Here is a 22,083-nt window from a genome sequence, read left to right on the forward strand (position 1 = left end):
TGGCTCTATTTTGATAATAACCTTCATTGCTAAGCAGCAATAAAGAAATTAGATTTAAGCAAATTAAGTGCATGCTGCAGGTGAAATTTTTTTTTCATGTGTCTTGAAATATTTCTCCTCCTTGTTGCAATCATTGGCAGACTCCCAGGAAAACGTAATTTGTTATAATACTAGTTACATTATTTTCATGTTATTCTGTAAAATAGCTGAAATAAACTGCCTCATAATCACCATTTAACAATATAAACCTGAGGCTGCAACCCCCCACACCACCATAAATCCATAATGAGGACACACTAAGATGTTTCTCTTAGTAGAATACAAAGCTGACCACAAAGCAAAGATGAAAACCAGCACAAAAAGTGATTCTGCTTTAGAAAATGTCTGGCTGCTGGGGTTGACATTTGTTCAGCTTTCAGTCTGGGTTCTTGGCTAGCTTAGCATTAGCATAGTGGTGTGTGCCGATGTTTGCAAAGAACCAAAGTTGTGTTAGCAACAGTTAATCGAGCTGTTTCTTTCCTGGATGCAGTTCTCCCCTTTACCATTGTGCCCTTATCCTTTTTTGTAATAGAGGCATTCTTACTATTCGTTGCCATTTGAGTCCTAATGACATAATATGGTATATTTAGTGTAAAACTTGTCTAATGCTTATTTCTAAACCATTTTCTTGTATGTTTAACCCCCCTCTACCATAGAACACATTGATATATACACAGGATAAATACATTAAAAGTAAATTACTTTTATTTTAGCACAAGTCACTAAAGTACTATGTCCCCAGTCATGCTTGCTCGACTTCAGGTACAAATATAACTTAAAAAAAAAAAAAAAGAAATATAGATTTTTCATCATTTCTGGATTGTCTTATTTCTAATGTTCCTCATCAAATGTTCTTTTTTATTATTAATGCATGTTTAATACTTAAAATCTTTAAAAAATGTTGTGTCCCTGAATCAACTGTCACCCCTGTTACTCTGATAAGAATTCCATAGAACACATCACCTGATTATTCTTTTAGTCACATGACACTCCCGGATGTAACATATTTTGGAGGGAAAACTTTCAAGAAGAAGACGAGTAAGTACCACTCTTTAATCAACCCTTTTTTCAATGTTTTAGCAAGATTTTGTAATGTGGCAAAGCATAACACGTCCAACCTGTTACGCTTATTAATAGTGGAAACAATTTTTTTTTTGTAATTTTTATAATATGGCTAATAAACATGTTAAAAATGGTTCTTAGTGGTCACCATGTACTAGCTTGTTGTTCATCATACTAGTAGTAATGGCTAAGTTTAGCATAAAATCTCCCCCCTGATACCGTCACCCCTGTTATTGCTATGCACTGTAACAGGGGGGACACATGGTAACAGAGGGGACGTAAGATGATAGAAGTTTAGTGTTTAGGGTTATTTATACAAGTGTGTATTGGTAATTATTATTAACCTGTATATATATACTTTTAGAAGATTTTGAATAGTATACATTTTTCAGGGAATGGCACCAATGTCTGCTGCGGAGAAGCAGCGGCGCTACCGAGCACGTCGTGATGCTGACCCTGAGAGAAGACAGATATATCTCAATAAAGAGAAAGAGAAGTGGAGAAAGGACAGAGAGGAAGGGGAAAAAAAAGAAAGTGGCAGATCTCAGTGAACGACAGAAGAGAGCACAGAGAAAGCAGTGGCGAGAAAGGAAAAGAAAGCAGAGGGCTAGTGCCAAAGGCAGGACAGAATTTGAGGCTATGAATACTCCTCCCCTAAGTCCAGAATATTCCCTAGAGCCAGAAAATGCCCCGCAACCAGGACCCTCAAGGTTAGAAGAAGAGTTGACAGTTCAATGCTTTGCTGATTAGGTAGATTTTGTATTTGAATGATAAAACGTGATTTTGCCCTAAAAAGAGAGAGAGAGAGAGAGAGAGAGAGAGAGAGAGTGAGTGTGTGTGTGTGTGTGTGTGTGTGTGTGTGTGAGTCTACCTGCCTAATACATTATAAACATATAATATCCAACGTCTATCTTATACTGTATCTAAACATTTATCTAAACATATATATATAATAATTGTGACAATATTTCCTGTGTTGTAGGCAATACATTGTTGGACGAAGGAATATTAGACAGGGAAGAAGGAGACTCAAGAATGAAATTAAAGAGCTAAAGGCCTTGTTGGAAAAGGAAAAGAGAAAAAAAGAAAAATACAAGAAGAGGTGCCAGCGTTTGGGTGGGGAAAAAAAATCCCCACGTTCTAAAGTGGATGCACTGCTGCGTCATGAAACAGTTAGCAACACAATTAGGAAAAGACTATTACTGCAGGAATCAATCATTGAGGAAATCAGGAATAAATACAAAAACACCAAAAAGGAACGAGAGAGGCAAATTATTGCAAAAACGACAATAGGAAAAATTATAAAGAAATACAGGCTACAGAGGGCTGCACAGACAGCTCTAGGCTTTTCAAAAAAGCGTGGTCAAAGACAAGATGGAGGGCTCATAACCTTTGAAAGAAAGGAAAGCAATAGATTACCAGTTGATTGCAAGCAGAAAATAAAGGCCTTCTTCTTAAGAGATGACGTCAGTCGGATGACAACAGGACGAAAGCAAACTGTAACTCAAAAGAAAATAAAAAAACAGAAACGTTTGCTAACTGATTCACTGAAGAATCTGCACCATAAGTTTCTTTCAGAAACTGAGCATCAGGTCTCATATTCTTGTTTCTGCACCTTAAGACCATTTTGGGTTGTGGTGCCCACAGAAGCTGATCGTGAAACCTGTCAGTGCAGGACACATGAGAACTTACAGTTCATGGCCAATGCCCTGTATGTCCAAGGTCTGTCAGCAACAAAACACATTGAAGAGACGGTAGATGCAACAATGTGTGATGCTAAATCCAAAGTCTGTGCATACGGTGAGTGCAAAGACTGTTTCAGTACAACACACACACTCTTGAGACCTCCTAACAACACAGAGATAGCCTTTACCAAGTGGTCTCTAGAAGAGAATGAAAAATTAAATGATGGAGAGGTATCTGGTAAAAAGTCAACAATTACAGTGAAGACAACTGTCATGACAACAGAGGATGCACTTGCAGGGGAATTTCATGACGGACTACTCAGATTTAGGCGGCACGTCTTTAATATCCGATGGCAGTATAGGGCCTACAGACAACTGAGAGAAAATCTGAGAAACGATGAATGTCTGCTACATGTAGATTTTTGAAGTTTCTTTAAGGTGGTATTTTTTGTCACTGATGTTATGTCCACCCTGTTACCTCCTGTCCACCCTGTTTCTCCTCTGTCCACCCTGTTACCTGTGTGTTTCTTTTGTTAATTAAATCAAATCAACAAACATAATGCATGTCTCTTTGGTTATTGGGAGGGAATGAATCAGCAAAATTAAGTTACTTAAAAATGGAGCCAATTTTTTTTAATATTCCCTTTGAATCTAAAAACAATCTTTTGAAATTACACTGTGTCTTAAAACTGAACCTGTCTTCTTTCAATATAATGCTTGTTTAAAATACTTCCTTGAAATTTCCTTGCAGATTTTAAAAAGGGACATTGTAGCTTTTAGAAAATGTAAATATTACTATAACTGTGCATTCAAAACAGTTATTAATAGAAAATTGAATGTCCTGTAACAGGGTGGACATTTGGCACGTCATGGTAAAGACTTTGATTTTAAAAAATATTATAATATAATATCCTTAGCTGGACCAATACATTTTTCTTATAGGTTGAAAATCCCTCTTTTAGATGAAATGTTAAAATAATTCAAAATTTTGTATTTTTTGATGAAGAGTGATCACACTGAAATGGCACCGAATAGTAGGAATGACCCAATAAATGTCCATGTCCATGATGTAGACTGCATCACCATTTTCAGCTGATTTCAGTGGGAGTGCAGATCTCAGTTCTCCTGTTAATCCTACTCCTTAATGTTTACTTGCCAAGGTATTCAACCACTGTCTACTGTTTTTTTTTCTCAGAATTCTTTCAACATGATTGAAAAGAATCACAAACACAGATTCTAGAATTCTTCTTACCTTGGAAATTAAACTGACATGAGTAGTATAAGTGTGAGTTGTGAGGAGCAAGGGTAGGACATGCTGGTTAGCATGCTGGCTTTAGTAGATATTTCTGAAACACAATGCATAAATGTGTCTGATATAATGCCATTAATCTTGCATACATATAGAGGAGCCTGAAGCACAGTACTGTTCAATTTGGCCTTATTCAAGGATTTATGAAATCTGCCCTCTGATCAATTGATGTATGGACAATGGAGAAAGTCAGAATTTATTTATTTTTTGGGGGGGGGGGGGGGGGGGGGGGGGTATGTGATTACTAGCAATGCTACCTCTTCCTGGCCAGTACAAAAACTACATTTCGGCTCTTGGGATACAACATGTCCCATAATGAGCCAAGCCACATGTTTGGAATGATTTTAAAACTGCTGCTTCTTTGCATTCCAGAAACAATTTTATTTATTTACTTACGACTAATATATATATATATAGCATTTTTTTTTCATAACACCTACATATTTAAATGAAATAAACCAAATACAGTTTACCAAAAATTAAATACAGAAAAACAAACAAAAAACAGTTTGTTCAACAAAGGTGTTGATAAAATGTGTTGCAGACAACCTCGAAATAGCGTGCATTTTATCCCACATACGCGAACCAGTAAACACGTATCTATGAGCAGGTTTTATTATTGTTGTGCGACTGTACCTCGGCATTTCTAATTTACTGATGTGCACTAAAATGCTGATGCTGGTTTGACTCTGATACAGACAAGAGACAGAAGAATAACCCTTAATGAGGGGCAACAAAGCATGAATTTCTTTCACGGCAGAACAAGTGTTGAAATCAGTTTGTTGAAAACTTGCAAAGTGTTGTCTGGAGAGGAATAAAACAGCACTCAGTGGGATAGGAAGACACACATGACTAGAAATGATGGGAACAGCTTAACCAGTTCACCTTTTATGTCATTTTCCCTTTCTGGTACACACTTGAGTTAACAGAGAATACAGTACCACTGTGCTGGGTTCTCATTCCAAGCACCATAAGCTGCACCAAGACTCTAGGTTTGCTCAAATATCCCTGCTCTCTAATGCTCTGGGTTCTTTCTCTTTCGGCTGTCTTGCATACAATTGTCTGGCATGAGCTTGTGTGCTAAGCACGACTGCCCACAATCAGCTCTAAACAAATGCTCATAGAAAGTCTGTGGGGGATTTGGCATGGTGAAAAGAAATATTTTAACAGTGTATATTAAATGTTGTGTTAAAACAATGGGAAGATTTCAAAAATCAAAAGTGTCTGATAGCATTTCTTGGAAGTGTCAGTACAGAAGTGTTTATTCACAGCGGAAGAAGAAGGACATTTGCTGATTTGCCAAGGAGATAATTAAATGCTAAAATTAGAAACGTGACATGTTCTTATCTTATCTTACGTAGGATTGAATTATGGCTTTCTGTTCTTCAAGTACAGGAAAAAAAATAGATCTCTGTAAGGGTACTGACTGATTATTACCAAAATAACTGCAAACAACATTATAATCAAGATATGTTGTTAATATAAATGCAGGACAGCACAAGCACATAAGCACAGAAATAGTTGATGAGGAGATAATTTTACTGAATGCTTATGGGCATCCCCTGATTTCCATTCTAAGAGTAGAGCCCCCATAGAAGTTCAAAAAATTGTAAACATTTAAAATCAATGACTCCAATTAAGTGATACTAAAAGGGTGAGAAGCACTTGTTTTATCTTAAAAGACCTTAAGTGTTTTACAAGCTCATATCATATTTTACTCACTGCAAAATCTTAATCAGAAACGCATGGCAATTTATAGAGACATAAAAAGTGAAATACTTAGGTAGCATGACATGGAATGATTAAAGGGGTGGAGATCAAAGCAGCAGCTACTGCATATAATATGAGTTGTTTTGTTTTTTCATGTATTATTCCAAAAATGTACAAGACTAGCGGATAAAAGATAAGTGCATTATTTAGGAATGAGTTATATTTAAAAACTCTCCTACTAACTGCTTAGAAAGATGATAGGATCGATGCGTTCTGCAAGAATCACTGACAACATATATTTTCACTTAAGTGTCACTAATAATTGACAACAACAAGGTCATGTGAAGAGGAACAACAACTGTCTTGAAAGTTTGTGTCTCAACAGATGTGGTCTGCGGACATAAGACTGCCAATGGATGAAAACTCACATGACATTCTACTCAAGTTATGTAGTTATTGTCGGTAATACAAATGATAGCAATATACATAAGGTAGCAGTGTCACTGCTGAACATTTTATAGTAGCCGTTTCTTTTTTCTTTTCTTTTATGATCCATCATTTTGAAATCCATGAGCCGAAGATAACTTTGATTGAGTTAAATAAATACAAGCAAACGAGTCTGTCTGCCTGCTTACCTGTTCTCGTGATTGAGTGCCTGGAGGAAATCACTTCAAATTTAGCGCAAATGTTAATGTAGACACAAGGAACCAATTAGATTTTAGCGGTCAGTAGTCAAAGGTCATGGTGACAGTGACCTCACATCCAGGGAATTCTTTCCAAGTCTGGCACATGTCCCTTTGGATTAAATGTTGAAATGATTGGATTTGTGACTTAAAGGTCAAAGTCATGTTACCTCATGCCCGTTCCACTCGTGTGCATACGAAGACATTCAGGAAATTTCATTGATTCTGATACAAGCATTCCCTCGTACACAAGGAAAAACTTGTAAATTAGATTATGGTGACAATTTTCTAATTAGATTATTCATTAGAATCTGGTGGTTGAATGAGAAATGCTTTTCGTCATAAGTCAAGAATTCATTTGCTAATTAAGACTCAAAATATAGTAGGATAAGATGTTGAAGTCTTGCAGTTACTCAATGCCATGATTTAGGAACAAGAAGGAGAATTGTTACAAAGTATTACATTTAGCTAGATACTTAATTGGAGACAATGATCCTTGGTGCCAACCTTTTAAACTCCTTATATCATATTTGTATATAGCCATGCTAATATAAGGAATTGTGCTGATTTGCCCCTATAACCAGGATATTAATGAGTACAGCCAGATCTCCTCCTCTTCCGCAGCACTGTGTACACAACCACTAAGTTATTTAAGCACTGTATATAAAAATGCCTGTGATGACTAAAGTCAATTCCCCCCTTTTTTCATTGTTAAAGATAAACAGTAACAAAGATAGATGAACAAGTATTGCTGTTACTAAATCCTATTATGTAAATGTTATTACCTGTGATGTGCATTCTCTGCAAAACCTTAAACTGAATTTATTGAATTTTTTCTGTTGCATGACATAAAATAGATATCATACTTAAATGTCATGATGTGACAACAGCTTATATATTAAAGCCACTTGATTTAAATCTGAATGCCCTCACTTCAATTACAACTTGATTTTTTTGATTTAATATCCATTGTTATGCTATACAGGGCAACACTGAAAAAAGGGTAGATATAAAAAAAAAAAAGCCAGAGACTTTAAACTCGAACACACAGTCTCATCAGAAGGCTGTTTTATAGCACTTGGGGTATTTTTAACTTGGTAACAAAGTTAACAAATTTCTAACCTTTACCAATTTTGATCTTTTATTTATTAAACAATTTTGTTTTTTATCATTTCATATTTTTTGCCTAAAATCTGATAAAAGTTTTACCATAACATTAAGAATTCTTGGGGAAACGGTGTATAATGCCCTGAGCCCTTATAGTACTGGTAAACGCCAGTTTTGATAGTAGTAGCAGTAGTAGTAGCTGATAGAGTTAGAAGCATTTTGACACTGATAAACTAAAAATGGGAGTTTCTGTTATCTAGTTAATTATAAAGGGAAAGTCAGCCATGATGACATGTTGCCATCATATAAAACTTTAATACTCACACATGTGAAGACCGATGTATTTGTCATAAGAATTCATAAATGTTGTACTGCAACAATCGCATAGAGTGACAACTGTCTGGGGGACGGGAGAAAAATGGTGCCGTCTTTGTAAGGCAGAAATGTTTGCACTGCTGAAAGGAATCAGTTTATTGTACATTCAGCGCCAATGTTAATTCCTCATAATAATAGGGGTATTTGATGTCCTTTATCATCAGTACTTATGCCTGCATAAAGCAATTTGTTCAAGTTATTTGTTTACACTGTCATGCCACTTCTTTTTCTTGTTTAAGGCATCTTTCACATTCTTGATGAACACTGTGCAAACAGAACATCAAAAAATTACAGAGCAGCATTAACACTGACTAACACAGCATGGCGAAAAATGGGAGAAAGAATTGCCTCCCAGCACTTTCACAGCCCTAGGAGATTTAAATAATAAAAAGCACTGGGCCTCTGAACAAACAGGATAATTATGGCCTACAGTCTTCCTGTCGCTCGTCTGGCACGACCAAGCGGAAAGAAACATGTTATTACCACTCAAAGGTTCTGCAAGGAGAATTAGGAGAAATAAATGTTTCATGTGGAAGGATAGCTCCACAGTGAATCCCTCTGACCAAATCAACAGCCGCAGTTTATTGCTTTCATTTATTTTATAGAGCAGCAATGACAAAAATGTACTGTGTGGAATGTACCTTATTACTTATATTATTTTTTATATTACTTTACTTTTTTTTAAATGTTGGATTTGCTCAGTCAAGTCTTCCTTTAGTTTAGATAAAATCATTCATTTACTTTGGTTAAACACATTGTTATGATCACAGAAACATTAATATTCTGTAATTGTTTGCTGCCTTAGATACTTCACCTTATTCAATCAAATTAACATCAGAGCTTCTGAAAAGGTGAGCTCATGGTGTGGTGTCACAAAACGCATCAAGCAGCGGAAATTAAGGAGTTTCACTCTTAGGTTGAGCTAATTAAAATCTTCGCCATAAAATAACTGTCAGGTTTTCACAGGGCACTCGGACCTTTCTGTCTGGTTTCAAGGTACAGCTCCAACATCTGTGTAGCTGCCAGCAGAATGTTTCAGTGGAACAGATGGTGTTGTAATGGAATGAGCTTGTCTCCATTAGCAGCTTTCCCTTTCTGTAACATAGTCATCCAAGGCAGCCATTGCTTTCAGATTGCTACACTTTTCAAAGCGTAACAATGTCAGCAAAACACTATATAACCTTTATGTCTGAGGCTGCATGACTGTCATACAAAGGCAGTGTCTTCACATTGATCTATTCCTTCATTTTGCTCATATATTTTTTTTTCCACATAATATAATGAAATCGAGAGCACGATCTTATTTGCAATCCCTTATTATTTAGGTATGATAAAAGATGAAGATTAAAAAAATGCTACAACAGCCTGGTTACTTCCAGTTTAAACAGTTTTTATGTTTAGATTTAGCTGCAACTTGAGATGCACAATACTTGAGCAAAGATTTCAGGCATTTAGATTTTTTGTAATGAGGTTTCATGACCACGTATGTATAACTACTGACAAGGCTGTGCACAGAGAAATTACATTTGGTCTCTATATTTTTCAATTTTAATGAGGAATGCTGCATGCTCTAATTCAAATGTCACATTCTTGCATCTTCTTTTCATATTTAGCTTGGGTAAGACTGAAAGACCTTTCAATCAAAAAAAAAAAAAAAAGCCACCTTCCACCAGACTTCGTGTATTAATTATGAATATGCTTTCAGGGCAAGGCCATCCAGATGTCTTGTGGCAATTGGAAAACCTTTTTGCTTCTTATTTTTGAATTCAGGTTGTGGGATTCCTAAATGAACTCAGGAGGCCATTTCCACAGCCCAATTAGCATCTCAAGCAATTATAGTAGAGAAGAAGCCCATGGTAATTTTCAGTGCAGGGTATTTGAACCTTGGGTTAAAGCATACTGTGCAGTGGAATACTTGCAACAAGAGAGCAAATATGCAACCAAAAAACACAGAAATCTAATTTGTGCTGGAGAATAGCACTACAGAAAAATAATATTTATGCAAATGCATTTTACAATATTGTACCCTGGGTGTCCTGTTAAAGGCAGCTATGGCAGATGCAGCAAATGGTATACAGTGTTGTGAAGAAACCTTGTATTTTCAGTCAATTTCATTGTTCATTGTGTATTAACAACTCAGTCATTTTCTTTGACATTGCTTTGGAAGCATAATGAGATTTAAAGTGCGCCGAGCCTTCACTCAAAACACAGACTACAAATAAGACTATATTAAATTGTGCGTGCTGTGTGTAATGTGCACTCACAATCAGGCAGCTGAAAAGGCAAAAGCAACCAACTTTCAGACGTTCAAATGCAACAATTAAATCTCACCATGTCACTATTTATGTTGCAACACCATGCTGAAAAATGTTGAAGCTAAAAATGGGACACAATGTAACAAGGTTACCCATATCTGCAATGGAACAATTATATAGTGATGATGATTGCAAGACTTAAAATCAGGGTCCCAGAAAGCTGATGGTTTCCTTATAGAAACATATATAATGGATTACAGTAATAGTTATAATGTTCTTCCTGGCTTCTCTGACGACAATCAAAAAACTAAATTAATGTTGCTTCTTTATAATTAGATATCAAGCAGGACACAAATAGTATATAGCAAAGAAAACAAAATTGATATAGAACAAGCAAAACATGATAGAAACACAGATTTAAAAAAATAATAATAACACTGATGGGTATATATGAGCCCCAGCTCTTACCTTTAACAGAGTAGATAACACTTGATAAATGACCTAGCTGTTGCTACAACAACACTGTGTTTTCTTAACTGGCTTCTGAGTCCTTGTTAAAATGCTGGTACAGCACCTTAGGTGAGTCCTGAGCTTGAAGTCATTTGCCATCTAAAATCAGCAGTCGCCGAAACTACAAATTTCATCTGCACAACATTGCCTCAAGGTTGAAGTCAAACTCTTGAGAGCCATGGAGAGGAACATTAAGATATTTAACTCTTTTTAATATTTGCTGCAGCGTCACTGGCTCAAACCAATGTGCCTTATTCAATGTCAATTAAAAAAAAATCTCTGAATGGGCTTACATAAAGGACCCAGCTCCACTTTACACAAAGACTTATCTGAAGAGATCAATTCACCTGTGACATTTTCTTAAACACTATACTGCGTCTGCTGGTGTTCTATCTATCAACACTAGTGAGTCATAAACACTACTAAAGAATATTGCTGCTTGGTTTCTTATGGCCAAAGGGCTTATGTGATGCCCTCCTCTTTTGTATTGGATGCTGTCCTGGCCGACCTCAGCAGAAACCTGGCTACCATGGAAGAGTAGTTGGTCTTGTTTACTTGGGCTTTACACGCTTTAAAAGCTGGCACATGTGCTCTCTCCGCATCACCTTTTTTGCTTTTGCCCCTTCAACACCTCCACAGCACACACAGAATGCATATCCACTCCTGCCATCTTTTAGTACTTCTGTTCTCCACGTCGCAGTCTTTGCTTCTGTGAGTTTTAGTTTTAATAAATTGCATTTGCTTTCAGTTAACCTTTACATGGGCTCCCTTCATCTATCACAATGTTGAAGCCAGATTATGAAAGAGTCAAAACAGATATAAGAAACAACGGGAAACAAGAATAATCATTGCCTTTTTTGCAATCTGAGGTAAAATAGCAGATTGTCAGATACTGAAAATCAAGACAAATACACAGTATTTTTCTGCTTTATTATAGTCCAACACTCTGGAGGAAATGTCGATCTTGCTTGAAATCCATAAATACAGCACAGTTTGAAATGCACATGGTTGAAGCATTCTTCCAAGAATTCTTAAGAGAGAGACTAATCCTTAACAGAAATGTTTGCACAATTAAATATTTGGCTCACATAATCATCTTTCCTTTGCCACTCTGCACTCACTGGATTCTCTCAAGGGTACGACTTACAAAAAAAAGTGTATGTGCAGCTTTTAGATGACTAAAAATGCAGATTCTGGGTCTAAGTAATAGAAACAATAATCTGAAAGTCCTGTTATATATCATATTTCTCAACTCACTATAATATTGGGTGTTTTGCTATAAAATGTGTGTGTGGTTTTAGATGTATTTCATCAGGCAAAAACATTTAATTTAAAGCTGAGTGCTGAAATGATGAATGTATGATGAGTTACATGGAGAATGCAGATGGCATACTCTCCCCCATCTCTGTCCATCCCACACCATGTTGCTCTCACACTACATTTCCTGCCACCGTCCCTCAAAAAAAGGGTGTACTTTTCAGAGAAGGAGGCTTTTAATTGCATTTTCATGTAGGTGTTTTCTGAGGGTGTCGTTCCCCAGGCAGAAGGAAGAGTGCTCTGAGACGAGCTTTACATGCTCACCAGTGCAGTCAAGCCCCACTAGGGGAAGTGCGTCAGAGTGGAGAGGTGCTGGAAGTGCAGACAGCCCTGTAGGGACACTTGAAAAAGCCATAACAGCCAGAGTATAAATAAATGCATGGGAAGAGCATTTTTCCTCATGGATGAAAAGCCTTTAACCTTTTGGTCTACATAAGAGCAAAAATCATTCTGTGACATTTAACTTGCATATTTGTCCTTTTTTTCTGGATAGATAATTTCTGGCTTTATAGGTAAATCGACAGAGCTTTATTGGACTCCAGCAGTCTATTAAAAATTCTGTTTCAGTGCTACTGAATTTGAATTTGGAAATTCCAAGGGAACACTTGTGAATTTCAAGGTGCAATCCCTTCGCCCTTGGACAATTTATTCAGCATTACTTAACGGTCATCTCTGTTTCCTCCTGTGTAGCCAAAAAAAAAAAAAAAAGATAGAAAGGAGTTTGTTTTAGCCCCAGTCTAGGATGCCACACTGATGCATAATTGATTTGGAAAAGGACAGAAAAGGAAACGGTGACATAACCAGAACAGTGTTCTAATCTAGAGTATGCTTACTGGTTTGAACAGATTTCGCAAAGAAAAGGACTGATAAGAAGTCAGAAGTTTGCACAAAAATTGGAAATATTTTAATCCCCTATAGTTTTGTGGCCATCAACTCTGTATGCATTTAAACTAATCATTTGACTACACTTGTTTTTCCTCGTTATTAAAGTCATTTGAAAAGAGATTGAATTCTGTGGTTTTTGACATTTAGTAGTCAATCTGTTCTTTTGCAAGCATTTGATTCACAAATTCCACCTTCAAAATAATAAAGCAGCAAGAAACAAAGGATGGCTGATCAATAGAGTCAGGCAACAGTTATACTAGACAGCCAACCACTGCCAAGACATGTTCACATATCCAGGTTTCACTGGATAAATAATGGTTAAAAAATCCACCCAGTTTCCCATCCATTGAAGTAGAAGAACAGCTCCAGGCTGTACATCAATGTGACATCACAGATCACAGACATATATCTCTGAGGGCTCATTTATAAAGCTTGTATACACTGAAGATACACCCTAAAAACTGTGCACAGCAGCTTCCCATCTCAGAGGCACAGATTAAGAGAATAGGAATGTGGTCATGTGTCAGTGCAGAGGGAATAGCTCTTAAATATTGAATACAAAGGAAGAGGCGATGTGTAAAAAACGATGTAAACTTGTTCTTGCTGAAGTGTACCATGAGCTCTCGCAAATGACTAACTCAGATGCCGTATAAGGCAAAATTACTAATTAGCAGACTTAACGAGCTTGATGAATATGAGTTTACACAATTTTACATTACACTTTAGGTTCTCTTCACCAGAATTTTAAAAAACTAAGAATAATTAAAACAAACGTCTTAAGAGGAATGAAAATGAGGTAATTATGGCTTAACTATTTTATCATAAATATACAGTTCTCTGAATCATACGCTGTTTACTGTATAAATAACAGATGCCAGTGATTAGTTTGTAGACTCAAAATTTCTCTTACTGGCACAGATCTGTGTTTCTGTTAAACAGAAAGTTATCTACACCCTTATAAACCTTATAACCAACTTTATTGCACACTTTAAGGTAAATGGGATTTTAATTTACAAACGGACACAATTTAATACAAAAAAAACAAAACAAAACAAAATAAAATATACAAACATACACGGTAGACTGGAGAGGTAAGGTAATAAATCATGTGATACTTTTTCTCATTGTTTTAATAAACAATCTTACATTTGCAGGCGTTTTTGTTTTGCTTTAAATTAAAAGATATTCAGCTCTGACCAATTTAGCAGCGTTCAAATAACGGTTCTAACAGGTTTAAGTGACAGGGACGACTCACTCAATATTTAACACATAAATGGTGAAATTAACCACTACCTCAAGAAAGACCATGCGCTAACCCATGGTCCACATTGCATATTGTACAAAACACTTTTTTTAATCTGAAAAAAATATTAATATCCTTTTAAACCTTAGTGAAATAGAACTGTTGACTCAAAATACGGACTTTGCAGGCTGATTTAGTGAAATTATACAGAGCAGAAACATGACATTAGGATAAATATATGAAGGGCATTACAAGATGGGCACAGAACTAGAAATTGCTCAGAGATAAATGCACATTTTTATGTGAGGAAAGAAAAATGTTTGTTATGAAAATGTTGCAGAATGCGACTAAATAGTCACAAAGGAGATAGAGAATGAAATTTAAAAAGAAAGATTTCAATAATTCAGTGACCCATCTGTCCTGGTTTCATCAAAGTGAACCTGGTGGATTGTAAGTTACAATATTTACAAGGTTCTAAATTTTGACCTTGACATATTATGTCCCCATCAGGCACATACACTTATGTGTCTGATGGGGACATAATATGTATTCAGGCACAAACACATAAGTGTATGTGCCTGAATACTGGACAGTGCCAATAAATAAATAAATACAAATCTGCTTTGATTGAGGTCACAAGAGGAGTATATGAGTTTGGAAGCTTAGGATACATTTACTTTTGTCATGTTGTCGTATTTTTTAAGTTTATGTTCTATGTGATATAAATTATAGATTCTATAATATATATATTCTATGTGGTATATATGAGAGTTCTTATTTCATTTCCAATCATCAATCTCATGAATGACTCAGCTCAGCTGATTAAAAGTTGTGTAGTATATATGAGACTTGCTCCAACTTTAAGCACCAATATCATGAATGACTCAGCTCAATTTTGCTGAAAGTACAGATAGATCAATGTCCTGTGGTTGTACTATAGCCTACACTATCCTGATCAAAGTGTGTTGACAAGTTTGCTAACATAAAACGAGTGTTCGGGGCAAACACAATTATTTTCTATCTACCTTTGGGAATACCTTCAATTCTGGCTGGCTGCTCTCCAAAACATGTGGCTGAACAGCCACATTCACAGGAATTAATCGCGAATCAAATGAACCGTCCCTGAGTGTATTCACTGCAGTTGGACAGCTTACGAGAATTAAAGAATATTCTCCCCACTCTAATTCCACTCACTGGTGTTTCAAAAAAACAAAAACAAAAAGTCTGCATCACCAGTCAGTCAATGCACAAAGCAAATGAAGTGCATTCAGCAGACTGGTGTTCAGTTTCTTTAGACCTTTATTGTTAACACGCACACTAGTAAGAAATAAGTTATAAGATATACTGTACAAGGTTAGAGTTTGTATTAGCAGTGTATCTGTACACTCGGTGACTTGTAAGAAATGTAAGAATCTTTGTGATTTTCTGGAGGCGTACTCAGAGAAAAGGGAGTTTAAAAACCAATGCCATGTTCTATTTAACAATATGAGTGAGCTGGTCACTTATTTTTGTGTGTTGGTCTCCTTTTTTTACTCTGTATCTTCCTTCTGTTCTCCTGGGGTTTCTGTATTGACAACCTCAATAAAACTCCCGGGCAATTTATTGTATTGTTTTGATCTTTCACTTGCTATGAATTACCCATGTATGTTGCAGAAAATGTCACAGGAGTGTGCGCTGTATGAAATAACAAAGCAGTTCACAGTGTGCAGTCTTAGCTGTTCTTTCCTCTTGTTGCCTGGCTCTCATGTCTGCATCTCTCTTTGATGTCTGCATTGAAAGACACCAGGGCTTGAATTTGTTCTGTTTTTGTGCGTGGAAAGATTGGGGAGGGTTTCACAGAATGCTCCTGAATGGTTACTCGACTCTTCCTGTCGGAAAGAACAACAGTTGCTACATGTCAAACACAAATGGTAATAAATTTTTGTCTTATTGCAGGATATTGTAAACAAGTCACAGCACAACAGTAATACTGAGATTTTTCCAGTGTTTCTGCATCTCTACCCCCCCCCCCCCCCCCCCCCAATAAATGCCTAATGTTCAGGAAGAAAACTAAACAAATATTCTTTCCAGAGCCTGTGTAGCCAGGAGGCAAATTTGTGTAAAACAACCCTTAGATGCAATGCCATGCTGTATGAGATAATACATTATTATAACTCAGATTCATATTCCTCACCTGGTCTTTTCTGATGTTTTGTCTGCTTTACCTGCAGGCGCTATCATTCTTTCAAACTCTTTCAAATTTTATCTGATTCTGTTTTAACAGCAGCCAAGAACAACACCATACTTGGTATGAAGTAAAACATTAAAATTGAACATAAACATTACTTATTAAACAATGCTAATAGTCTGCTGCACAGATACAAGGACACAATAGGCTGTTTATACGTAGTGCCAAAGTAAGCTATTTGGCTGATAAATAGCTTGTCTTTACAGGTAGGTGGGCGATGGGTTCCATTAGCAATTACAAAAACAGGTAAAACATTACAACTTAGTCCATAAGCTTTCTTATTATTCGGTTTCAGTCTACTAATAAATGTGATATTTCCACTCAAGGATATTCATAAAATGCAGGAAAAAAAAATATTCAAGCATCCCCAACAGAAATAGCCAGAGGCATGTAACGGAAATGTTCTTGTTTAGACAATGTTCAGTAATGTTGCTTTAAAACATTAATGTTTCAAAACAAATAGAAAAATCCCCTTTAAAGGTTGAGAACAAATACAGCCTTCAGTAATTCATAATTTTTTTGTCTTTGCTTGAAGTGCACATTTGTGTGCGTGCCTGGGATAAAACAGGTGATTTATCAAAAAATATATAAAAATGTAACCTCATGGCTGTGGACATTTTTTTCCTCATTATTTTTACTGATAAAATAACACTAACCTGGTTCTTTATTAAGTGCACCAGTTTAAGTCGTTCGTAATCCAACTATCTAATTACCCAATCACATGGGATCAACTCTGTGCATTCAGGCATGCAGACATGCTCAAGATGACCTGCTGAAGTTCAAACCAAGTCTTGGCATGAGGAAGAATGAGTTCAGATAGAATGACCCGAAAAAGACAGCATGTAAGAAAGGACCACACAAGTTGCCAGTCCTTTCTTGTAAGAACAGAAAACTAAGACTACAATTCACACGAGCTCCCCAAATTGAACAATAGAAGGCTGGAAAAATGTTGCCTGGAATGATGGGTGATGATGTGCATTGCAATATTCAGATGGTAGGGTCAGAATGTGGCATAAAACATGAAAGCCTGGAGCCATCCTGCCTTGCATGGATATAGGCGATATTTTCTTTAAATTATTCTTCTGGGTTTTTTTCTCACCTGCAAATTTTGTTGAAGATGAGATAGGAAAACAGAGAGAAAGACGCAGCAAATGGCCATAGGTCAGAATAGACCCCGGGCCATTCTATTTGGCCTTGCGGCATGTGGTTGCCTGCTCAGCCACTGAGCTAATCCAGCACCATTTGCGCACTTTGGACTTTGGTACCAAGTGAGCATCAATTGAATGCTCCAATCATCTTAAACTGTTTTCTTTAAGATGGCAATGAGTTTACTGTACTCTAGTTTCCACAGCATTGTTGGTGACTGGTCATTGTTGTTGGTTACTTGAAAAAAATAATTAGCAACTAATTACTGATTACTTCTCCAAAAAGTAATCCTGTTATTTTACTGATTACTTTTTCAAAAGTAATTAGTTACTTAGTTGCTTAGTTACTTTTAAAAAAAACATGATACACAACCTCAATAGGTAATAAAGTAATAGACCTTTAGCCCAATTCTATTTTTCTCCATTATTCATCATATAAAAGGCAATCAAATGAATGTGTCTCTTTCTAAAACTTGTTTTCTTAGTTTTAATCTTTTAACTGTATGCACATTGCATCAAGCAAAAATAAAATTATATGCAACTGTCTTTGACTTGAAGAAATGTGTTTAACATTTAAACCTATTTTCTGCATATTCCAGCATAAAAAATAAAATATTTTTTTCTGTTTACACTCACTCTTTCAAATAGATGCAAGTAAAACACAGCAGAAAATAAATAAAATCAGCAGCACCGAGTCTTGTTGTGCTTAAATCTATTTTCATCAGTTTAGCAGAAGTGGAGCAGGCGGAGGTTTGCCCGGTGCCACAGTGGTCAGGTCAGTGGGTGAATCCAGGGGTTTCTCTGTGAATTTCACATTACTTGCTCAGAAGTTTGGGGGGGTTTGCTGTAGAAAGAAGTTTTCTTCCCTTGCAGAGTGTACAGCAGACGCTAATATTATCACTTTAATATTAATATTATCACTTTATTCGCTTGTTAAAGTAATATCAGTGCTTTCACTCTAAACACTGCAGGATCATACTCTATCCCACACTCTATATATTATCCATTGTTGTCTGTTAGGTTACCACGAACGTTGCACGTGCTTACTGCCCATCTCTGGTCTACAATCAACAGAGTTTAACCCAATATAGCACCTTTTGGATGCGGTTGAGGTGTAGATTTACATCATGAATCTCCAACCAATAAATCTGCAGCAACTGGGGTGATGCTGCCGTGTCAACAAAGTCCAAAATCTTGGAGGAATGTTTCCTGCACTCTTTTGAATCTATGCCACAAAGAATTAAGACGGTCCTGAGACCAACATTAGGTTGAACCAGCTACTCGCAAGGTGTACCTAATATAATGGCTGGTAACTGTATAACTAACAGCTTAGAGAAACAGACCAAAATGCATAAAAATGAGGCATTTAAGTCAACGTAAACTTAGTGTACTGAATTGACTCACACAGTCTTGACAGTCTTGAGAAATATTTTTGGCAAAGTGTCTCAGGCCTTTAAGAACACACACACCGTGAAGGCAAAATCCATTAATTCCAATAATTCTCGATTTTTAATGGAAGAGCCTCTGCCTTCACAAACGGAGGGCTAGATATTTTGTCTTTACTCAGAGCTTGAATTAGCTATAAAACTACATGTTTGAAAATTTCACTTTTTTTTCTTCTGAACTAAAGCATTTTCACAGTCTTGCTTAGAATTACTTTGTATAATTATATGAGCCCAACCACCTCCAACAAAGAGGAAGCCACTAGAATATCTGCACACAGTCAATTATGGATGTCCTCTCTTAGATATACATTTTACTTTGAATACTAAAGTAGTAATCAGGATAATTGCACTCTTCACTGTCTTCAGTATTACAGTTTTTTACAGTCGCTAACAAGCGTTTGTCCAAACAGTTGTCACATTTGCAAAACTCTAAACACAATTAGCACAGGATCGGTCTGTTGTGGCCATACCATTCACACATTTCATGTCGTGTTCACCCAATATGCAGTCAGTGAACACATTTCCACAATGCTTACATTTTCTTAACAGACAAGTTATACCTCCCAACAAAACTATGGACTGTTCTTGTAGTATCTACGAATGTTAACACACAACATCCCACAATAGCAAAAACAATATTCCAAACCGTAGATACAGTATAAAAACCTCTGCCCCTGCAATGATATCAGTACAAAAACAATATCAATATCAAAAATATATCTCAGCTGTAAACAAACAAACAATTGAATAATTGACACACAGCTGATTTATGTTGGGTAAATTGGGCCAACCACACCTTCTTCCATTCTGGCTTAGACTCAGTGGGGTTCATAAGGCAAGACCTTGAGGAGTGATGTTTTTGGAAACAAAAAAAAGACAAACACTGTAATGTCTGGTCGAGGAAGAGTAAGAGCAAGGGGCCCAGGGAGAAGAGCAGGCCCAAGGAGAGGGCAAGGTAGAGGTGTAAGAATGCGTGGTGGTGGCATTCCAAGGGCTGCAAGAACAGTAGTCAGTGATGAAATTCGTGCCACTATCATTGACCATGTAATCAACCATGGTCTTTCACTAAGAGAGGCTGGTGAAAGAGTGCAGCCCAATTTGAGGCGGTCAACGGTTGCCTCCATTATACGCATCTTTCAACAAACCAACAGGTAAGTATTGCATTTTACATGGATTGTTTCTATTCTCACTTGACATGTCAATATGGTCATACAGTAATGCATATGTTGAATTTTTTGTCTTTCTAAAGAATGCAACGTCTTCCACCCTCTGGGGGAAGAGGAAAGCTCCTCAGTAATGATCAGGAGCTTGCCATTGTAGAAATGGTTACTGCAAATAATGCAATAAAACTGCGTGAAATTCAAACTAGAATTGTGGCGGACCATGAGATATTTGACAATATCGATAGAATCAGCCCCACAACCATTACGCGGACATTGTCCAAACACAGAGTGCGGATGAAGCAGCTCTACACTGTTCCCTTTGAGAGGAACAGTGAGAGGGTCAAGGAGCTACGACGACAATATGTCCAGGTATAGTGTATATTCAATCCAATGTCCAGTTCTATAAGCTTTGCACTTTGCAAGTAGGTAACCTACACAATACTAGGTTACAGTACAGTATGGTATACAGTAATAACATGACTTACATAAACTTTGTTTCAGAGAGTTATGGAATTGGAGGCCAACCAGGCCCCTCATGAATTCATATACATCGATGAGGCAGGATTCAATCTGGCCAAAAGGCGTCGACGTGGACGGAATGTAATTGGAAAAAGGGCCACAGTTGATGTGCCAGGACAGAGAGGGGCAAACATTACCATGTGTGCAGCAATTGCAAATGCAGGATTACTCCTTCACAAATGTCAGGTTGGACCCTATAATACAGAGCGCTTGCTTGCCTTTCTCAATGATCTCCACCAGCGCCTGGTTCCAGAGCAGGGTCAGGAGGGTGAAAACATGAGGACCTTTGTAATTACCTGGGACAATGTGGCTTTCCATCACTCGCAAGCAATAACAACATGGTTTGAAGTCCACCCAAGACTGGTGAGTCTCTTCCTTCCACCCTATTCACCTTTCCTCAACCCCATAGAGGAGTTCTTTTCTGCATGGCGGTGGAAGGTTTATGACCATCAGCCACATGACCAGATGTCCCTCCTTGAAGCCATGGATGCTGGCTCCAGGGACATCACAGTTGACGATTGCCAAGGGTGGATCCGACATACCAGGCGGTTTTATCCCAGGTGCATCGACTTGGCTGACATCAGATGTGATGTTGATGAAAACATGTGGCCTAACCCTGAAGATCGCAGAGATTAGATGCAACTTTTTTGCCTTATTTTAGCCCCCCTCCCCCCCTTTTTATCTTGGCTTTTTGCTGTTGTTTTTTTGTTCAGAATGCTCTTGTGTGTTTCATGGATATTTTGTTCACTGTAAGCAATACTGTAAAACTTTCTCTGTCCTATCATACCGTGTTTCTACTGTACCTCCTGTGGTAAACAGTAAAGAAACAAAAACTTGTTTGCTTTTTACTGGAATGCTTTTGAATGTGAACATTACTGTACATGTGGACATACAGTTACCAACCAAGACATTTCTGGTGTCAATATGGTGGATTGCATGTTTCGCATGCAAATACCTGTGACACTGAAACATAAAAGTCTATGCAGTTTTTGTAATGTCAATAATAGCCAGTATTTTGAAACCTGGTGTACTTTGATTGACTGCATGTACCTTGTGAAGTGAAAACAAGTGTTATTCTTTGACAGACTAATTTCATTTTGAGTCAGATTTATAGTGTTTTTGTACAGTTAGTGTGTGCAGAGAAAGATGTGTTCTAATTTTGAAATGAGGAGTTAGTATATATTTAACAAAGTGTATTTTTGGGAAGGATATTATCCATTTGGCCAATTGTGTTTTGTAGGTGTGGGTCTGTGTTAAGAGTTTAGAAAAAGTATCTGAAGTATGGGTAGGCGCTTGTTAGCGACTGTAAAAAACTGTAAGTGACTGTGAAGTACAAACAATCTGTGCTCTGCCCTCTGGTTCAAGATAAAAAAAAAAAGGTTTCTTTGATTGTATAAAGTTAAT

The 22,083-nt window shown here is 36.9% G+C and overlaps 1 pseudogene across 1 annotated transcript; it reads left to right on the forward strand.

Moving 5' to 3' along the window:
* The first annotated feature begins 875 nt into the window (after positions 1-875).
* Positions 876-3,212, forward strand: LOC146565385 (uncharacterized; annotated as a pseudogene). Its single transcript, XR_014894226.1, has 2 exons — positions 876-1,811; positions 2,084-3,212. The product of XR_014894226.1 is annotated as an uncharacterized LOC146565385 (transcript).
* Positions 3,213-22,083: the final 18,871 nt, after the last annotated feature.

This window comes from Mchenga conophoros, linkage group LG10 (genome assembly GCF_057382185.1).
Source record: "Mchenga conophoros isolate Kocher_MC1m ecotype Shallow Benthic linkage group LG10, M_conophoros_male_GT1.1, whole genome shotgun sequence".
NCBI lineage: Eukaryota > Metazoa > Chordata > Actinopteri > Cichliformes > Cichlidae > Mchenga > Mchenga conophoros.